Source organism: Toxorhynchites rutilus, chromosome 1 (genome assembly GCF_029784135.1).
Source record: "Toxorhynchites rutilus septentrionalis strain SRP chromosome 1, ASM2978413v1, whole genome shotgun sequence".
Classification (NCBI taxonomy): domain Eukaryota; kingdom Metazoa; phylum Arthropoda; class Insecta; order Diptera; family Culicidae; genus Toxorhynchites; species Toxorhynchites rutilus.
The window spans coordinates 131343096-131364882 of NC_073744.1; the positions used below are offsets into that span (position 1 = coordinate 131343096).

General features: G+C 38.8%; 1 non-coding gene across 1 annotated transcript; it reads left to right on the top strand.

Annotated features, from left to right (window-relative positions):
- The first annotated feature begins 11168 nt into the window (after nucleotides 1-11168).
- Nucleotides 11169-11239, top strand: Trnag-gcc (transfer RNA glycine (anticodon GCC)). Its single transcript has one exon. It is a non-coding gene; the product is annotated as a tRNA-Gly (tRNA).
- The last annotated feature ends 10548 nt before the right edge of the window (nucleotides 11240-21787 follow it).

Sequence of the window (21787 nt, forward strand, 5' to 3'; positions counted from 1 at the left end):
TGAAAACGGAGTGGCGCAAGCGCCATTTCCACTGTGATGGGGCACAAGCGCCATTTTCCCTATGTTGTGACGTGATTTCATAATGATGCGATGTGATTTTTTTATCTGTTCTGATAGAGTACGATGAACGAGCAGGGACAGCAATATTCGCACAACAACTTCTTCCGTAATGAACGTTTAGCATAATAAAAGTTACATGCCTTCTTTCTTGTAAAAAACACTTTTCCGAAAAATTTGTCATGCCAAGTATTTTAATCAAAAACAGTCCATCCCCATGTAATGTTACTTTTATAATAGCATTTTTGTTTCAGAATTACAAATCATGTACTAAGAAGCTCACAAAATCATGCACTTTAAATTCATAAAATCAAGCTCATCTTAAAGTAAAGTTATCCTAGATTGAAGTGTATTGCTGTTCTCACATATAGCTCATAAAGATTAGAACTAAATAGTTCAAACTCATCAATTTAGTTGTTGATTACAAGGATTCCCTAATATGTAGTGTCTTTTTTCTTCAGGCATCAAGGGACAAAGCTTCTTGACGATGTTTACGTTCCTCGCCTGTTCAATTTCTCTTTCGGATAAATTGAAGCTGAGTGTTGATTGAAGGATAAATGTCGGGTTTGGTGAACAGCTGCACTCTTCTAAATGCTCCAAACGAAACGAAACACATCTTGTAACAAAACTCAAAACATCCTCGTGTAAACTGTATCTGTTTTACTTCGGATAATTTCGGACGGCATTATATTATTTAACACGGATGGTTTCAATTGCATTTTGTATTCGAAAAAATCAGTGCTGTCCATAATTATTACAATCGGGTTCTCAACTACGTTAACCTTCTCGACTCATGCTACAAAGTTGGGAATGTATGTGAATTCTTCTCCCTGCTGCTTCGCTCAACGCAGCATGTTGGAGAAAATAATTGGAAACAAATTCTCACATACTTTGATGGATGAACGCCAATCGGTTGTGGAAACAGCGATTTAAATTTGCTGTTTCCAAAACAAATTGGCGTTGGTGGCATAGCTTAAATAAAACTGCATTTTTCAAAAATATATGTTTTTCCATCAACAATACACATTTTGTACAGATCAGATTTTCGTTATGTACGCGTATGCTGATTATACATGCAATTTTACAAAAAGTCTCGTACTGAAAATTCCTACCTCTGGCGCTTGCGTCACTTTGCGAGATTAAGGAAGAGCAGAAGTTTTTTCGGTGAAATAATGTTCGTTTGCAGACTATCACAGTCAAGTCGAATTGGTTCTACTGCTCAATCTATCATAGATGGAATTGAGTCATTGAGAATTATGAATATGAGTCATGAAGAATATTAATATTTCATTTCGTTTCATTTTTGTGATGCGATGTAATGCCGATCTCAATAAGTCTTCGCATGATAATCGCAGCCTCCTCCTAATTAATGAACGATCACTGTATGAGTGACACTTTCCTAGTTGCTTTGCTGAAATCTTGCATGAAGTTTGAGTGATGCATGAAATCTTGGATCTTATTACTTGACCATCTTGTTAATTTGTTAGATAGAACGAATTATTTCACGCAATTTTGTGTTACATACAACATTCATGGGAACGATGTTGGAAGAAAGAATGCATAATACATGATTCACCTTCGCATCCGCTCGCAAAACATACCTCTTTTATTTGTTAAATTGTTCACTTGGTTTATTATTTCCACTGTTAATGTCTCAGGCGAAAAAAAAATCTGGGTAAATTTGCCGTCTAACGGTATATATTATAACATAAATCGTAAGAATGATTCTGCGTAGTATGCATTTGAAAACTCTTAATAAACGTTACATTTTTCGTATAGTGATCCCCTTATATAGAAATCAAAGACGTAGTCCTACGTCAAAAGAAGTTGGAGCTATTGAGTACAAGAGCAGAGGGTCCAAAGTCCCTAAGGAGGATGGTCGTAATAGCTGTTATCCACGATGCATAGAAAGAGATGGATAAACCCCTAAGCCATGAATTCCCTCAGTGACATTATGTGATTGAAAAATATATCGTCTATTCGAGGAATATGATTGCAAAAATGCAAAAATTGCAAAAATGATTTAGCAAGCGTTAGTGATCATATTGAGTCAATTGCAGCGGTCTATTCCCGCCATGGGGATAATGATCTTGCCATTTTACTTGGTGACTACAATCAGTCGGGACTTGTCTGGAACACTCCAAGAATCGATCGTCCTTCCGTTGATGCCTTGCAATCTAGCATTTCTGTCGCTTGTGCTTCGTCACTAGACGGTTTCAGTTTGCACGGTTTATCTCAAATCAACCATATTACCAATCAGAATGCACGAATTTTGGATTTTGCCTTGGTGAATGAAGCTACGCTCTCACGATGCCTTCTCGAAGAAGCAGCCGAACCGCTCTCCGTTCTTGACTCCAACCATCCTGCTTTGGAGTTGACAGTTAGTCTCTCACAGTCCATCGTACTTGTAAACATTCCGGATGAACCTGTACTTGACTTTCATCGAACCAATACTGAAGGCTTACTAGAAGCCCTTCGCCAAACTGATTGGCATTTCTTAGAATCCGCTGACGATATAAACGTTGCAGTTAATTGCTTTACAAGCTTGCTTAAAAGTCATTTGGTGTAGTTCTGTTGAGAACTACAGAGGAATAACTTCGCTTTGCGCCTGCTCCAAGGTTTTCGAAATTCTTATGAACGACCTACTTTTCGACTCTTGCAAGAATTACATTGCCATGGATCAGCACGGGTTTTATCCGAAAAGGTCCACCACGAACCTAGTTCAGTTCGGCTCATTTTGTATAAAAACATTGATGCTGTTGCTCAAGTCGACACCGTCTACACAGACTTGAAATCTGCCTTCGATAGAGTTCATCATGGAATACTGTTGGAACGATTAGGGAGAATCGGTATCTCCGCGGATATTATCAGCTGGTTCAAATCATACCTCTTAAATCGTAGGCTCACTGTTAGCATTGGGTCGGTAACTTCGGAACATTTCTCGAATTTATCTGGCGTGCCATAAGGGAGCAATCTGGGTCCCTTGTTATTTTCAATATTTATTAATGAGCTATCGACTGTTTTACGCTGACGACGTCAAAATCTACATGGTCATGAGGAGTATTGAGGACTGTTACGCTTTACAAAGGCTGCTGAATGGTGTACACGGAACATGCTAACGCTGAGCATTCATAGCTCAATCCGACAGAATACGATTACGCAGTTGACGGACAGTCTGTCGATCGTGTATATCAAGTTCATGATCTCAGGATCATCCTAGACTCAGCATTCACCTTCCGATCACACTACAACGACATTATTTCTAGAGCTAACCGCCTGCTGGGATTCATGTTTAAAATATCCCAAGAGTTTAACGACCCACTTTGCCTCCGGTCTCTATACTCCACTCTGGTGCGATCGATTCTGGAATTTAACTCTGTAGTTTGGTGCCCATACCAGTCAACATGGACCGCAAGAGTCGAAGCAATACAGAGGAAATTCGTTAGATATGCCCTCCGACGTCTTCCGTGGCGCTCATGCTCATGAGCATTCAATGGATCTGAACCTTCCCCGATACGAAGATCGATGCAGATTGCTGGGACTGCAGACACTGGAACAGAGAAGGAAATACTCCAAGCTGTGTTTGTTGCAAAAATTTTCAACGGAGAAACTGACGCACCGGAATTATTAGGACAACTTAACATCTACGCTCCTGAACGACTGCTTCGCCAACGAAACTTTCTGCTTCTTGAGCCCCGAAATACTTTGTACGGCCTCCATGACCCTGTGCGATTCATGTCGGCAAGTTTCAATGAAGTTTTCGCTCACTTTGATTTTGGCTCTACTGCGTCCGCATTCAAACACAGACTCACAGAACTGAATAGGATGAACTGACAACGACATTAGGTCGTATGAATAAAAAAAAGTATTCACCTATTCTGCCCGTTTCCAAGTAAAATAAACTTTCCTAGTATTTACTTGAATCCGTATGAATAAAAGTTTACTTTACTAATTTGATTTTCGAATTCGAACATAGTTTTTACTTTGTCAAACATCTATCAACTGATTGTTTAGGTTGCGTTTCAAAACGTTTTTTTTTTGGACAAAGCGTGAATTCGCTATGAAAAAGGAATAGTGTCGACGTCTGGTGGCGACTTTCAATTAGGGACCATAGTTTGGGTCCCTATCTCGTTAGTGTAATACCTATCATATTAGAAGACACGAAGCCAGTTTTCAAATGTTAAAATTTGAATGAAAATGTTCACATCATGTTATTTAATCACTTAAAACACTTTTTTCCGACTTTATCTTAACCCTTTGTCTATACATTTCCAACATCATTACTGAAACTTTTCATTATAATATAAAGTTGTCTTCAAAAACAATATCGTACAAGATTTTTTCACCACCTGCAAACAAAAGTGTTTTTCATTTAAACAGAATGCCAAATTGGTACGGGAAGGTTATTTTTCATGCATAATTTAAATTTTAAAAACGTGTTCATTCCGCCTGAAAATCAATCAATTTTTTTACGCTCCCCTAAACTAGTAAACGAAGCTCAATGCCATCAATGCGGATTGTTAACTTGTTTAACTTCAAGCGCAAGATAGCAGCATGAAACATAAATCGGATATGACATCAAAACGAATGATAGTGTTTTCAGCTCCAAAGTATGCTCATGAGCATACTTGATAATAACGAAGTAAATACTTGATGAATGCTGTTTTGTTCATAGGAAATCAGCTAAACATCCATTTTCGAGAAGTAAATACTTTGTTGTTTCTTTTATTCATACCAAACGTAGTAAAAACTTAATCTCACTGCTCGACTGCTCGAATGAAGTAAAGTAGAGGTGAATTTTGTTTTTATTCATACGGCCTATTAACTATGGACAAGGGCCCAGTTCCCAATCAGTTTTATGTTATTTTTTATGATTTGACCACAGTTGACGCCTATTAGTATTTACTTTTTTATATTTGTTGTGTTCAAAATGTGCTGCTTTTTTAAACTTATATATGTGTTGCATGTGAATGAAAAGATATGGGGTTTTGGCCTTCTCTTTTTGGTTTTGACGTAGGATTACGTCTTTCGGGAACATATTGGGGTACAAATGAAAAATCGAAAATCGTGAAAATTGTCCAATTTCAGATGCTCATTGCTCAGTCATTTCATGATGGATTGATGAAATTTTTGCGTCGATCGATTTCGGTACTCCATAACAATTGTTTATATTGAACAAAATAATATATGTCATGGAGCTAACCATCGAACAATTGAAAACTATCAACCCCTATCCTAACGGAAATACCCGCTTCTGATTGGTCGAAATTGACGGCACATGCGGCGGTTCCCTAACAGCGACATCAAAGCCAAGCTGCCTGGGGGAAATCGACATTGAAAATACATGAAAGTAGGAGGAACTTTTGTTCCCACCGAAATGTGTTCCCTAACAGAGGACATCAAAACCAAGGTGCTCGGGGGAAATCGGCATTGCAAATATATACAAGTCGGGGGCATTTTTATATTGCAAGTAAGGTGAGTGATACGATTAGTTAGAGGCGCACAAACCAGCTCATCATGATGAACAACTCAGATCAGCTCAGTTCATCTAAAAGAGCTGTTCTTTATGAACAGTTCTTCAGCTCAGTTGTCACTGTCGACGTCTAGTGGCGACTTTCAATTTGGGTCCCGAACTCGATAGTATAATCTCTATCAGATTAGAAGGCACGAAGCAAGTTTTAAAATGTTTTAAATTTGAATGAACATGAACTTCACACCATGTTATTAAATTACTCGAAACACGTATTCCTGACTCTAATTTAATCATTTGTCTATACATTTCAGACATTTTTACTGAGACTTTTCATCATAATGTAAAGTTGTTTTCAAAAACAATTAAATTAAATAGAATACTAACTTGATACACAGAAGTTAATTTTCATTCAAAATTTTAATTTTAGAAACGTGCTCATTCTGCCTGAAAGTTATTTATTATCTTTGGCACCCCCTAAACTAGTAAACAAAGTTCAATGCCGTCAACGCGAATATAAAAGTTGAAAAGACGGGGAACAAATGAAACTGAACTGATTTCATAACACGAAGAGCGAGAGGCGCTCAGTTTATTTGAATGTTTCAATTCACACACTCTCTGCAACTCTACAGCTCTTTTCCCTCCTGCATCATTATCGAAGTGAGCTGAAGAGATGTTTGTTTTTTTTGCAAGCTGTTCCGCGTCAACTCACTTCAAAGAGTCGATTCTTCGGAACAGCTCATGAGGGGATGACACATCTCTACGATTAATTCTAGCAAATAAAATTTAAATTTGGAACTTTAATGCTAGTTTCTTCGTGTATTGTTAAAAATTTAGCACAACTGCAAGTGTAAAAATGTATATGGTAGCAGTTGTGTTAAAAATTACTTGATATATGAAACAATTTATTGGAAAGTTGGAAAAGTGAAGAAATATTTGAAAAATAATTTCTCATATGATCTACATATAGTATTAGGTGTTGTTAGTCCAATTAAAGTTCGCGTTGGGTTGAATAAACACTCAGAAAGTCAAAATAATAAACAAAAAAATACCTTTTCCATTTCAAATATGTTTTTATATTAAAGTAGCATGTTTTTACTGATAATGAAAATTGATAATTGTGTTCAGTATTGTTAATTATCTTATATAACATTGATGAGTTTTTTTTTTCTTCATTTCATCCATATATCACACAGGAGGCATCTCGTCTAGGGTAACAGAGGGCAGTTTTGATATGCACCATCTAACGACTAACTACCATTCTTCTGTCATCATCACTCGGTTATAAACACTGATGGAGTGAACAAACAATACCCAACAACCAAAAAAAACGGCCCTTCCCAGGGCCACCAAATCATTATCAAAGGGTTTCGTTCTTCAAACATATCCAAAATCAACAGATAGTCTACCGGAATCCTACGTCAACTATGCGGTCGTGTCTCAGACACAACCCTCCTGTAACTTTTCCCCCATCTTAATTCATTAAGACAACAAAAAGTCAGATGAATAAATAAATTTTGCCCCAAAAAAAAAATCCTGATTTTAAACATGGTGATGTCTTTCCTTCTGATCAACTTCCGTTGTTGGCAGATCATTCTATAGATGATTAACTTCATACACACTTCTTTCCACTTCTGTTGTTCAATTTCAAGTTTTCGATCATCTTCGAGTACTGAATTTTTTTTTCAACAGAATATCAGCACAACACACATATGAAAATTGTGGATCGGTAGTTGACCTGGTTTTCACGTTCATAAAGAGTTTCTCGCGCTTCATGTAGAATACATTGGACCAACAACCACATGTAAAGGGTGTGTCACATCAAATTGCATCACGGAAAAAACGCTGTAGAAATTTAATTAAATTAAATTAGGAATTATATCTTCAGCTTTCGCTTATAATCAGATAAGAGTGTATAGATCACGTTGGCCATACTTCACTGTCAGTTTTTCGTAAATTTGGAAAAATGTCGTCGAACGAAAAAGAGCATCGTGAATTAATCCTGCGCACTCATTTCGAGAATCCGGAGTTGTCACATCGGGACATCGGTAAGATGCTGGGAATCGTCCAATCCACGTTCAGCAGAGTACTAAAACGATACTTCGAGAACCTAACCATCGACCGGAAGGTGAAGAACGGCAAAAATGGATGCTCCGTCAGTGAAAAAGATCACAAGCGCGTAGTTAAGCAGTTTAGACGTGATCCGAGAAGTTCGGTCCGCGATGTCGCCAATAAGCTGAATTTGTCAAGTTCATTCGTCCAGCGGACCAAGCAGCGGGAGGGCCTGCGTACATACAAGGTTCAGAAGGCTCCTAACCGCGACGAAAGGCAAGACATGGTGGGGAAGACGCGAGCCCGGAAGCTGTACACCGAAATGCTGACGAAGCCGCATTGCCTGGTAATGGACGACGAAACCTACGTCAAAGCGGACTTTCGTCAGCTGCCGGGCCTGTTGTTCTTCTCCGTAGAGGACAAATTCAGCGTTCCGGAGGAGATTCGCAAGCAGAAACTATCCAAGTTTGCCAAAAAGTACATGGTGTGGCAAGCGATCTGCTCTTGCGGAAAGCGGAGCGCCCCCTTCGTGATGACCGGCACGGTAAACGGGCAGGTTTACCTTAAGGAGTGCCTACAGAAGCGCTTACTACCACTATTGAAGCAGCACGAGGGCCCGACCATCTTCTGGCCGGATCTCGCTTCGTGCCACTATTCAAAGGACGTGTTGGAGTGGTACGAAGCCAACGGGGTCACCTTCGTGCCAAAGGAAATGAACCCGCCCAACGCGCCGGAGCTTCGCCCAATGGAGAAATATTGGGCGATTATGAAGCAGGCCCTCCGGAAGAACCCAAAAGTTGTCAAATCGGAGGCGGACTTCAAGAGAAAATGGATTTCTGTTCAAAAAAAAACTACAACCTGACGTTGTACAGAACCTTATGGACGAGGTAAAGAGGAAGGTGCGAGCATACGGGCTTGGGCTCGAAGTATGAATAAAAAGAAAATGCCAAAAGTTGTTTAATAGTTTTTATTTTACTGTCTAAAATTTTCAAAAGGATCGGTCTACTGGGCGAATTTCTACAGCGTTTTTTCCGTGATGCAATTTGATGTGACACACCCTTTTATCATTGAGTATTCTACCACTTCGATTTATCGCATACTTTGCAATAAACATGTAATATCTTCCTGCCCAGACAGCATGATTTCAATCATACACTTGGCAATCAACCCGATATCGAAAAATAATAAAACAAATTATAAGTTGATTACCAACTGACTATGGACTAGCGGTGAACCATCTTTACCTCATGAAGAGCTGAATTCTTTTAAATTCATCTTTCTTTCATCTGAAAAAAGGTATTACAAATCCACAAATAAACTGTTGCTTGTGTTGCTTGTGTACAGGAAAAGTTCTCCAACATGACGGCGAGTAGGTGTTCGTGTACTTATTATAGGTTGACACTTGCTGCGAAATCTTCCAAGGACATCCCGAGCGCAAACCACGAGGCAAACCGCCCGCACAAACAAGCACATTGAGAGATAAAGATAAACTTTGATGTTGCTTTCTGGCTCTTGCATTTGGCGTCTGCTGCCGCCACAATGGTACAACAATCGGAAAGGAGCATTTTCCGTTTTTCTTCCCTCACTCGTTGTCGGAATCCTACCACAACAGCAACAATACAAAAGAAAATGTCTCGAGGTGACGAGGTGATGTGTTCTCCCTTCCGTTGATATCCCCCTCCCACTGCCACGTTCGAGGGTTAGCTAAATAAAAGACAGGTTCACCCATTCGAAAACATTGTTATGTGGAGGAGTGGAGTTTCCTTTTTAAAATAACAAACAACAGCAAAGGTTTTACCCCCTTACCTCCGCTTCTCTGCTTCCCGACGAGGACTGTTTTCAAAAAAGCTAAACTCCTTCAGTTAAACACACATGAGAAATGCTTTGGTGGTTTCTTCAAAAGAGAGGTGGCATCCCGTTACAATTTATCAACTCGAGCGAAGGATCAGTTGGTGGCGTAGATGCTGGTTACCGAATGTGTGTGGGGGGGAAGGACAAACTGGTGAGAGAAATGACGGTAATCTTCTTCGCTTTGGTGACGAACCCTTTCTTGGCAGCCGAGATAAGAATGTATGAATGAAATTAATTTAATTAAGTGGCGAATTTATCACTTGGAAAAACCTCGCCTGGAATTCAAGTCTCGGGATAAAAAGCGTCTCATATTTACGTTTAATTTGTGGCAAAATGTGTGTGTAATTCGCGCGAGTCGGTTCCAAAAAATCAACTTTGAAATGCCACTTCGGTTGATACGCTATCAAAACAAAACTCACCAACTGTCAGGGCAGTAACACACCGCGGTGACCGCAGCACAGAATCACCCGGTAAAAAAATGAAAACCCCGAGGTCACGTGTCTCGCACATCCGGACCGACCGAGTGGATGATGGCCCCAAAAAACGCATACTGCACCGGCCGACCAAAAACCAATAAATTATTTTTCATTTCATTCATTTCGACTGCTATAAATCTTATGAACTGACCAACCGGAGTGCGTTCCATTTTGGCCATCATTTCGCGTGCAATTCGCACACACCAGAAGTGTTCTCTTCCGGGCGTCTGCACTCGGCGGGACAACAACGCCGCGGGGCCGAATTTCACCACAAACGAAAGCGGCTCCATTTGTTACCTAGGGCTCTGGACGGACGGACGGACAGACCACTGAACGCACACGAAGTTGCACCTCGAAGGCCAGGATCACTAAATTAAACCTTCGGTTCGAGCGGATTCTGTTGGTTCTTGCTCAATTTTTTATTTCGGCTTCCATAGTTCTCCTGTTATCGTCAATAATCACTAAAAGACAGTTTTGGTTGGGACAGCTCCGCGACCAATAGTGGAAGCCCTTTTTTTCACGGCCTTTTAGCGCCCAAAGTCGGATGCATTTTTTTGCTCAGCGCAGGGTTTCTGATGGGTTCCGCTGGAACTCAATAGCTCGAGAGGGCCATCAAAACGCAATTTGCCACCGTTCGAGGTCTGTGTGTGCGTACGCCAGACAATCGTGGGAATGTGGACGAGAGTCGCATAACCTACGAGGTTAACGGAAGCGTTGCGTGGGACCGTGAGCTATTGGTTTATTACGGAAGAAAAAAGTGTACATACGCCGCATACACCATAAATTATGAAATGAAACATAATTAAGCAGGTTGGCACATATTCCAATTTATCGTTGGAAGCGAACTTAGTCTTTTGTGTCACCATTTTATTTTCACGGCTGACTTAGTTCTCCGGCAGCACTGCGGTTTACCTTGAAACGAGATAAGTGACTCCGCCCTTCAGTGGAAGCTTACGTGCCATCCAAATATAGCTGTGATTAGTGATCAGAAAATGTCCATCGTCAGGTTAAACCGGTTCAGTTTGCCACTTCCATTTTTCGTATTTTACTGTGTTAAGCTGTGGTAAGACGCCGCGATAACCGCCAACGCTCCGTTTGTTTTGATTCAACACGTTTCGTAAATAATGCAAGAATAGGAATCAAAACAAGTTGGGAGAGCATGATGAGTTATTTTTAGATTCCTATGAACGAACAAATTATGATACATTCTAAATATGTGAAAAGAGAGAAACTATTTGGGTTGTACAACACTTTGTCACTACGCATCGGTGGTTCAGTGGTAGAATGCTCGCCTGCCACGCGGGCGGCCCGGGTTCGATTCCCGGCCGATGCATCAAAGTTTTTTTTTGTTGTAATCAGTTTGGCAATTTAGCAACACTTCAAAAGGCCTGGCCGGGTAAGGGAGTAAAAAGTGCCCCTAAACCAAATTACTAGCTGTATGGCAAATATTGTAAAGTATATAAAATAAGAAATTTTGGCGGTTTATTTGAACCCCTATGTGGTTTGTCGTAGTGAAAAACGTACTTTTTCGTTTATTTCACGCCATCCTCAATAGATCCGAGATAAAAATTTGAAAAAAATACTGAATGTGCATCTTACCACGGTGTATCAAAAAAAAATATCAAAAAAAAAAATTCACCAAAAATTTTAGTACTAAAAAAAATATTGAAATTCTAAAAAAAAATTTGGGATTTAGAGATTCAGTACTACTCTAATTCATATTTAAATGTGCTCTTACGGCTTTTCTAGATGGATAAATATCTTCAAGCTGCTTTTTTTTCAAATATCTAATAATAAAAATAAAATAATAAAAAAAATACACAGTACAAAAAAATGTTAAAGATTTTCTGGCATTTCGAAATTTTGAAAAGAAAATATAACTTTGAGACCCACTTCTGCTCAAATTTTTATTTAAATGCGTTCGTATGTGTCTTTTTTCTACATGTGGCGTATTTTTTCCTGAATTTTTAAGAGCATTGTGTGACACAAAAATAATTTTCTTCATCGTCTGCATTATTTTTTTTTTATTTTCTTGAAATCGATTATTTTATTGTATTCGTGGTTTTCGATAGTAAGATTAAAATTTTAAAAAAACAAATCGGATTTGTGGTCTGAAAGTTATTTTTTTTTCAAAATTTCGAAATGCCAGAAAATCTATAACATTTTTTTGTACTGTGTATTTTTTTTTATTATTTTATTTTTATTATTAGATATTTGAAAAAAAAACAGCTTGAAGATATTTATCAATCTAGAAAAGCCGTAAGAGCACATTTGAATATGAATTAGAGTAGTACTGAATTTCAAAATCCCAAACAAAATTTTTTCAGAATTTCAATATTTTTTTAGTACTAAAATTTTTAATGAAATTTTTTTTTGATAATTTTTCTTCATACACCGTGGTAAGATGCACATTCAGTATTTTTTTCAAATTTTTATCTCGGAGCTATTGAGGATGGCGTGAAATGAACGAAAAAGTACGTTTTTCACTATAGATCCTACGTCAAACAACAGAGGGGTTCAAATAATCCGTCAAAACTTCTTATTCAATATCCTTTACAATATTTGCTATACAGCTAGTGATTTGGTTTGGGGGCACTTTTTACTCCCTTACTCGGCCAGGCCCTTTGCATTACGGAATCCGGAAAATACGTCCCAGTATTCCAGATGCTATCGACTTTGGATGTCATCCAACTTGTTATTTCAGAATTGCTATTTTACAATTTGGATTTAAGTTACTTTCACACAATGTGACGGAACATCAGAAAACGTCAACATCGGCATCCAGCCATCAACATTATGATTGGGTTCATTCAGTTTAGGTTGCATGGTGTAGGGCTCGATTTACATACTGAACATATCTATTTTGACAGCCTTGGCGTTCATATGATAATGTTTGATAATTCGCGGTGAACAGCTATCTTACTCGTGTTCTAATCATGTGTGTAAGTTTTATTTATCGTCAACGGGTCAAGTTACGCATACGTACGTAGAGTTTCACGAACTAAATTCAGGATGATACCGATATTTTCAATATAGCTAACGTGGCTTCACTTTTTGCAAACAGCGATCCATAATAGAACGAATATAAACGTGGTACGCACTCCGTAATACAGTAGAGACCGAGATAGAGTAGCAGGGTCACTGTGTATGACGAAAAACGTGGATAACGCAATACTAAGATGCAAACACGAAAAAAACAAAAGTAAAAAAAAGTTTTTAAATTAAACGGTTTAATGTACTAAAAGCTAGAAAATAATTAGGCAAGTAGCAGTTAGTAGTTATCACATCCATTCCTTTATTAGTCTAGGGCAATGATGAGACTAAAATAAAATCGTGGGCATATGATGAAACAACTAACTGTGGTTAATGGAAATCCGACGTGCCCCGCGATTTTATTTTAGTCTCATCATTGCCCTAGATTAATGAAAGAAGGTATGTGATAACTACTAACTGCTACTTGCCTAATTATTTTCTACCTTTTAGTACAGGGTTTTCCAACTTTAAATTCCGAAAGTAAATTGAAATAAAACACACTTAGAATTCGAATTTCGATGAAACTTTTATTTCAAATTAAAGTTTGGTTTATGCCATTATGTGTGAAATACAACATCATTCAAATGTCCACCTAGGGCTTCCTCGCACACCTTGATCCGGAACAGGTAATTTTCGATGACTTTTCGGCACATATGGGGCGGTATCTCGGTCATAACTTTACGAATGTTGTCTTTCAAATGTTCAAGAGTTTTCGGAGAGTTGGCATAGACACGGTCTTTCGCATAACCCCAGAAAAAAAAGTCTAGCGGGTTCAAATCGCATGATCTGCACGGCCAATTGGCATCACCAAAACGCGAAATTATGCGTCCCTCAAATTTCGTTCGCAATATGGCCATGTTCGGTCGTGTTGTGTGGCACGTGGCGCCGTCCTGCTGAAACCACATGTCATCCGTATCCATATCTTCAATTTGTGGCAAAAAAAAATCGGTTAACAGGCGGCCATAGCGCTCACCATTCACAGTTACCGTCTCGCCGTCCCATTTTCAAAGAAATACGGCCCGATGACTCCACCAGACCATAATGCGCACCAAACAGTGACTTTTGGCGGATGCAATGGCCTCTCAACAATCACGTGTGGATTTTCTGAGCCCCATATACGGAAATTTTGGGTGTTCACATAGCCACCGAGCTCGAAATGTGCTTCATAGATGAAGAAAATTTGATGCGAAAATTCAGCATTTTGCTGCTGTTGTTCGTTCACCCAATCGACGTATGCCCAACGCATTCCATGGTCACCACGCTCTAATTTTTGTACCAGTTGGACTTTATATGGATGTAGGTGCAAGTCCAAATGCAAAATTCACCACAATGATGTGTTTGACAAGCCCAATTGCTGAGCACTCCGTGGAATCGAAACATTCGGGTCATCCTCCACACTGGCAGCAACAGCAGCTATATTTTCGGCCGAACGCACATTACGATGATGCACAGGTTTCACAATATCCGCTACGGATCCAGTTTGTTCGAATTTACGCACTACATTAGCGACTGTGTGCTCTGTAGGCCGTCCATGACGACCAAAATCCGTCCGTAATGCTCGAAAAACATTTGTCGGTTTTTCATCATTTTCATAGTATAATTTAACAAAATTAACACGTTGTGCGATGCTAAAACGATCCATATTGGAAAATGGCAGACATTCAACTAACGATATGACGCTTTGGTTGACAGCTATGTCAAACGATTGTCAGCGCAGGGCAGTATACTTTCGGAAGCCCGAAATGGAAAACCCTGTACATTAAACCGTTTAATTTAGAACTTTTTTTTACTTTTTTATATTTTCTAGTTTTTAGTATCTATTTAGTATTTAGTATCTAGTATTAGTATTACATTATCTGTATGATTAATATACTTCTCTACAATAAAACCATTCAACCTTTTTTTTATTTTTATTTCTTACCTAATTTTATTCGGAATATTTTGAAGATGTACTGTATTCTATAAGTCATATTGAGGGGATTACAAAAAGTCACAGGAGGGTTGTGTCCGAGACACGACCGCATAGTTGACGTAGGATTCCGTTAGGCTATCTGTTGATTTTGGATATGTTTGAAGAATTACATCGTTTAACTCTTTGATAAAGATTTGGTGACCCTGAAGAGGGCAATTTTGTTTGGCTGTTGGGTATTGTTTGTTCACTCCACCAGTGTTTACCGAGTGATGATGAAATAAGTATGGTAAACAGTCGTTGGGTGGTGCGTATCAGATAGAAGATGCCGAAGTGGAATGAGATACGATGAAAGCCGCCCTATATGACCCTAGATGAGATGCCTCCTGTGTTATGTATGGATGAAATGAAGAGAAAAAAAAACCCACCAATGTAATATAAGATAATTACCAATAGCGAACACAATTATCAATTTTTGTCATCAGTAAAAACATGTTATTTTAATATAGAGAAAACATATTTGAAATGGAAAAGGAAATTTTGTTTTGTAATTTCTACTTTCTGAGTGTTTATTCAACCCAATGCGAATTTCAACTGGACTAACACCTATTACTATATGTAGAGCATATGGGAAATCACTTTTTCGAATAATTTCTCACTCTTTTTCTTTTTCCAATTTTTCTCGCCACATGAATTTTCCTTGGGTGAAAATGAACACAACATAACAAACAGCTTAAACCAAACGACCCGGTCCCGTTCCCGCTCGAGGCACCTTGGTTTTTTTTGATGAAAATTTAAATAAATCGTTCCATATATCAAATCATTTTTAACACAACTGCCACAATTTTACAATTACACTTGTGCTAAATTTTTCACAATACACGATCGGTCATTGATATGAAATTTCACGAAGCAACCAACATTAAAGTTCCAAATTTCAATTTTATTTGCTAGAATTAATCGTATCACTCACCCTACTTGCAATATAAAAATGCCCCCGACTTGCATATATTTGCAATGCCGATTTCCCCCGGGCACCTTGGTTTTGATGTCTCTGTTAGGGACCCGCCGCATGTGTCGTCAATTTCGACCAATTAGAAGTGGATATTTCCGTTAGGATAGGGGTTAAGATTTTTCAATTGTTCGATAGTTAGTTTCATGACATATATTATTTTATTCAATATAAAAAATTGTTATGTAGTGCCGAAATCGATTGACGCAAAAATTTAATCAATCCATTATGAAATGACTGAGCAATAATTTCAGTTTGTACCCCAATATGTTCCCGAAAGACGTTATCCTACGTCAAAAACTGATTCTTCGACAACCGTTTCGATAATGTGTTAAGATCAAGCAAACACGACAGAATATTGAAGCGATTCCATTCGCTGTTCTCACTCGACATACGAAAACGAACAAGTGGAATAGTAAATATTTACTCTTTCAAAACATGTGAGCGATCCCTATCATGGCCAAACCGAGAATACGAGGATCACTATTTATATTTCGGGAATAGGAACAAAAACAAATAGTTAAGCTGCGAATATATTTTTATTGTTTTTCAAAGTACTCGCCACGATGATCGATACACTTTTGCATGCGCTGAAACCAATTTTCAAAGCATTTATTCCAATCGACACAAGCTTTTTTTTGAGCGATTGTCAAATTATGTGGGATCCAACGTGAACATAATTTTCACACAACTAAGTGTTCATGTAAAATCGCATATATGCTGGTGGAACTAATGCTTAGGGATGCCTCAATCTCACAATAGGTTACATGACGATCTTGCTTAATCATTTCGTGCACAGCATCGATGTTTTCTGGCACTACAGTCGATTTTGGACGACCTTCACGAAACTCGTCGGACAGCGAACTACGACCACGATTGAATTCACTATACCAGCGATACACAGTGGTTTTTGATGGAGCTTCATCGCCAAAAGTCAAATTAAGTTGATTGACGCACTCTTGTTGTGATAATCCACGTCGAAAGTCGTAAAAAATCATCGCACGAAAATGTTCACGATTCAGTTCAATTTTTTTGGCGAGACCAAACTTTCAACTAAATATAAAATAAACAAATAGCGTCCGTATGACAAAATGTTCTGAGTACGTATATCGTCAAAAATGTCAAACTTTACGATGGAACCGTCAGATGGACTCACATGACATCAGTGTTGCCAATTCCCGAAATATAAATAGTGACCCTCGTATACATACAACTTTTCATACGTGACTTTATTACAACTCTTTCGAACGAGTTCATTCCTTCAAAAGGTGCTCCCCGAAGGACAATCGTCTGCTGCCGCTGGGAAGGGTGGATTAGGCATTGGAACAATTATTTCAGCGGCTAAATTTCGCATCTTCATTAGACCGGGGAACGAACGAATTTAACGGCATGATAAGTAACAACCCAATTTAGCGACCCTTTCGGTGATGTGTGTGTGTGTGTGTTTGCTGCGGTGGCATGTATAAGAATGTAAAATGGACCAAGAAGGTAAAACGTAATTACAACATTAAAATAAAGCCTGCGTTCCACATCCGGTGGCACACGCGGAGCGCGGGGAAAACCGTTTGAGGGAAACGATTGCGGGAGCGAAATTAACCCCATCGCCATCGTTATTAAAAGCGGTACACACGGTGATGGTGGTATGACTACGTCGTCAGTTTCACCACTTAATTTTCATTAGACCTAAGTGCCTTTGCCGTACCCCCTTTGATCCCGAGCTACCTTTCCCAACATACATACGTTTTACCCGCTCCCTTCTGTTTGAAGTGTGGAGAAGAATGAAAAACTCCTTCCACTGTAGAAGTCTCAATAATCTTCGAGACAGTTGCTCCGTGAGGTTGGCGTTGATGAGTGCTCGGGAATGTGTTTTCTTTTGGAAATTGACGGTGTCCTTTCTGGTGTTTTCTTTCGTTGAGAAGCGATGTAACGAAGGGTTGAATTTCGTATGCATTACACATGGAAATTTTGCCAGGAAAAGTCTGAACGTTCGTATGAATGGCAAACCATTTTGAACGGTTTGTAGTATGACATATATAAATTTTAAAATATAGGTATAGTAGCACCTGATTTTTTACAGAAACCAATTATTTTAAAAAAATATTTGAGTCATTGACAAACACCATATTTTGCAAAGGCTAACAAAACAAATTATAGAGGGTTGTGTCCAAGACACGACCACATTGTTGACGTTGAACTACGCTTTTATTTTGTTCAAGTCCTCCGCTCTGCGTTCTTCTCAACAGAAGCCCTTTCTATTAATATTTCCGGTCTCGATCAGCTCAGCTGTCATCCTTGTTACTGTCATGCGAAACCAAACCACACACAAAATTCCTGAACAGTTATTTTCTTGGTGAGCCGATGATAGCTTAGTTTGAAGATTCCCCACACAATTTTGTAGTTCAGAATCTTAATGGAATGGCATCAGTTTGATTTGTGATGATAACAATGCCAGAGACATCAACGAGCAAGTAATTTGGTTACGTCCACAGCTCAATCCGAAACGAAGACATGTGAAAAAAGTCACAGGAGGGTTGTATCCGAGACACGACCGCATAGTTGACGTAGGATTCCGTTAGGCTATATGTTGATTTTGATATGTTTGAAGAATTACATCGTTAAACTCTTTGATAACCATTTGATGGCTCTAGAAAGGGCCGTTTTGTTTGATTGTTGGGTATCGTTTGTTCACTCCACCAATGTTTACCGAGCGATGATGACAGAAGGATGATAAACAGTCGTTGGATGGTGTGTGTCAGATAAAAGATTCCAAAGAGGAACGAGATATGATGAAAACCACCCTCTGGGATCCTTGTTACCAGTGTGTGGTAACAAATGTTTTTACTGTGTATAAAGTCGGCTCATTATTGTATTCACCACTCTTAACGTTCGAAGCAAACTAATGTTTTTCGTTTGAAATAGAATTTCTATTTTATTTGTAGTAAAAATACAATCAGTACCTTATACTAAAATACAATTGTAATCTCGAAATATCGTTTATATAATGTAAAACTACAACCAACCGCCACCCAAACCAGCCACCAGTCACCCAAGCTACCATGCCATATTCACCACAGCCAAGGATCCGGTTCCCGCCATGTCTGATCAATAAGAATGGGAAAGATAATAAAAGGACGTCGGATGACGTGTAGAGGATTGGGCCCTCGAGAGTCTAAGAGGCAACACGTTGTTAAACGACACGATCTGTGGAAATTATTCGCCGGTGATTATATCATGCATCAACGGTGTAACTCGAGTGAGAAAGAATGGATCGAAATTCCTGTGGAAAAATCCCAGAAAACGTTCGTGCAAGTGAACGGAAAGCCGTGTGACAGTTTTCAAAGTGTCACGGCCTACCCCCAAGAATTGTGTAGTTGTTCGAGAGAGCGTACACCTAGTGACGTTATCACGCGCAGCATTGCGTGGCAGCAGAAGTTTTCCCGCCGGAATACCGGCAAATCTTAAAGAGGAGTCATCCAGGACATCGGGGATCAGCAACAGTAGCAGGAGACGTGGCGTGATGGCTTGAGTGGATCCGGAGACAAACGAAATTCATGTGAACAATAAATGTTAAGTTAGTTTAGTCTAAAAACTAGTTGTCTTGATTTAGAACGCCTTACATCCGAAACGACCCTGAATCTATGAGCTAGTTCAGTAGCATCCTAGTTCATAAGATAATTACCAATACCGAACATAATTATCAATTTTTCTCATCAGTAAAAACATGTTACTTTAATATATAGAAAACATATTTGAAATGAGAAAGGTGATTTTCTTCATAACAAAAGACAGTTTAAACCAAACGACCCGTTCTCGAGCGGGAACACACCTTGGTTTTTATGAATGAAAATTTAAATGAACCGTTTCATATATTAAGTCATTTTTAACACAACTGCTACCATATACAATTTTACACTTACACTTGGGCTAAATTTTTCACACGATCGGTCATTGATATGACATTTCACGAAGCAACCAACATTGAAGTTTTCAAATTTAAATTTTATTTGCTAGTATTAATCGTATCACTCACCTTACTTGCAATATAAAAATGCCCCCGACTTTCATATATATGCAATGCCGATTTCCCGCGGACACCTTGGTTTTGATATCTCTGTTAGGGAATACATTTCGGTAGGAACAAAACCTCCCCCTACTTTTATGTATTTGCAATGCCGATTTCACCAAGGCAGCTTGGTTTTGATGTCTCTGTTAGGGACCCGCCGCATGTGTCGTCAATTTCGACCAATCAGAATTGGGTATTTCTCTTAGGATATGGGTTGAGATTTTTGAATTGTTCGATAGTTAGTTTCATGACATATACTATTTTCTTCAATATGTAAAATTGTTATGGAATGCCGAAATCGATTGACGTAAAAATTTCATCATGAAATGACTGAGCAGTAAGCGTTTGAAATTGGACAATTTTCACGATGTGCTCGATTTTCAATTTTTTATTTGTACCCCAATATGTTCCCGAAGAACGTAATCCTACGTCAAAACGCGTTTTCGCACTTCTGACGGAGAAAGCGTGCCTGAAACGATCCGCTCGTGATGCTTGCTGCTGCCACTAGTAGTAGACCGGTTTCACCAACCGTTGCTACTATTTGCCGTTGCTTATGCTGTCATAGAAGCTCGATGTGAGGCACAGCCCACATTTTGAACGCTCAACTTCGATGCTCGTCTTGATATAAGCTGCTTCCACTGCTGTTGCTCTTCACTTGTTGTTGTCCGTACCACGTCCGTTGTAAGAATGAATGAGAACCACGAATGCTCCTTCCTTTTATATCATTTGGTATATGTCAAGTAGGCGCCTCCTACTCGTTCGCCATGCAAATATTTAGCTTGCCGGTGAACGAAAGAATCCAATCGGGCGCGAAAAAGAAATGACGTTAATTTCGACCAATCAGGACTGGGTATCTCTGTTTGGATAGGGGTTGAGATTTTTCAATTGTTCAATAGTTAGTTTTATGATATATACTGTTTTATTTAATGTGAAAAATTGTTATGGAGTGCCGAAATCGTTTGATGCAAAAATCTCATCAATCCATCATGAAATGAATGAGCAATAAGCGTTTGAAATTGGACATTTTTCACGATTCGATCGATTTTCCTATTTCAATTTGTACCCCAATATGTTGCCGAAAGACGTAATCCTACGTCAAAAGTGTGCAAAACAAGGAATAACAAGCGATGTCCATTGCTTCGTATCTAGAACGATACTAAAAGTTTGCCTCAGCGTTCGAAGCAGTGCTGAAACTCTTCTTTTGTGATGGCGTTCAAAAGCCGCGTCGATTTTTCCTTCGCCTCTTCTACGGACTGAAATCGGGTACCTTTCAACAAGGATTTGATCTTGGGAATAGAAAAGTTACAGGAGGGTTGTGTCTGGGACACGACCGCATAGTTGAAGTAGGATTCCGTTAGACTATCTGTTGATTTTGGATATGTTTGAAGAACGAAACTCTTTGATAATGATTTGGTGGCCCTGGAAAGGGCCGTTTTTTTGGTTGTTGGGTATTGTTTGTTCACTCCATCAGTGTTTACAACCGAGTGATGATGACAGAAGAATGGTAGTTAGTCGTTAGATGGTGCATATCAAAACTGCCCTCTGTTACCCTAGACGAGATGCCTCCTGTGTGATATATGGATGAAATGAAGAAAAAAAAACTCATCAATGTTATATAAGATAATTAACAATACTGAACACAATTATCAATTTTCATCATCAGTAAAAACATGCTACTTTAATATAAAAACATATTTGAAATGGAAAAGGTATTTTTTTTGTTTATTATTTTGACTTTCTGAGTGTTTATTCAACCCAACGCGAACTTTAATTGGACTAACAACACCTAATACTATATGTAGATCATATGAGAAATTATTTTTCAAATATTTCTTCACTTTTCCAACTTTCCAATAAATTGTTT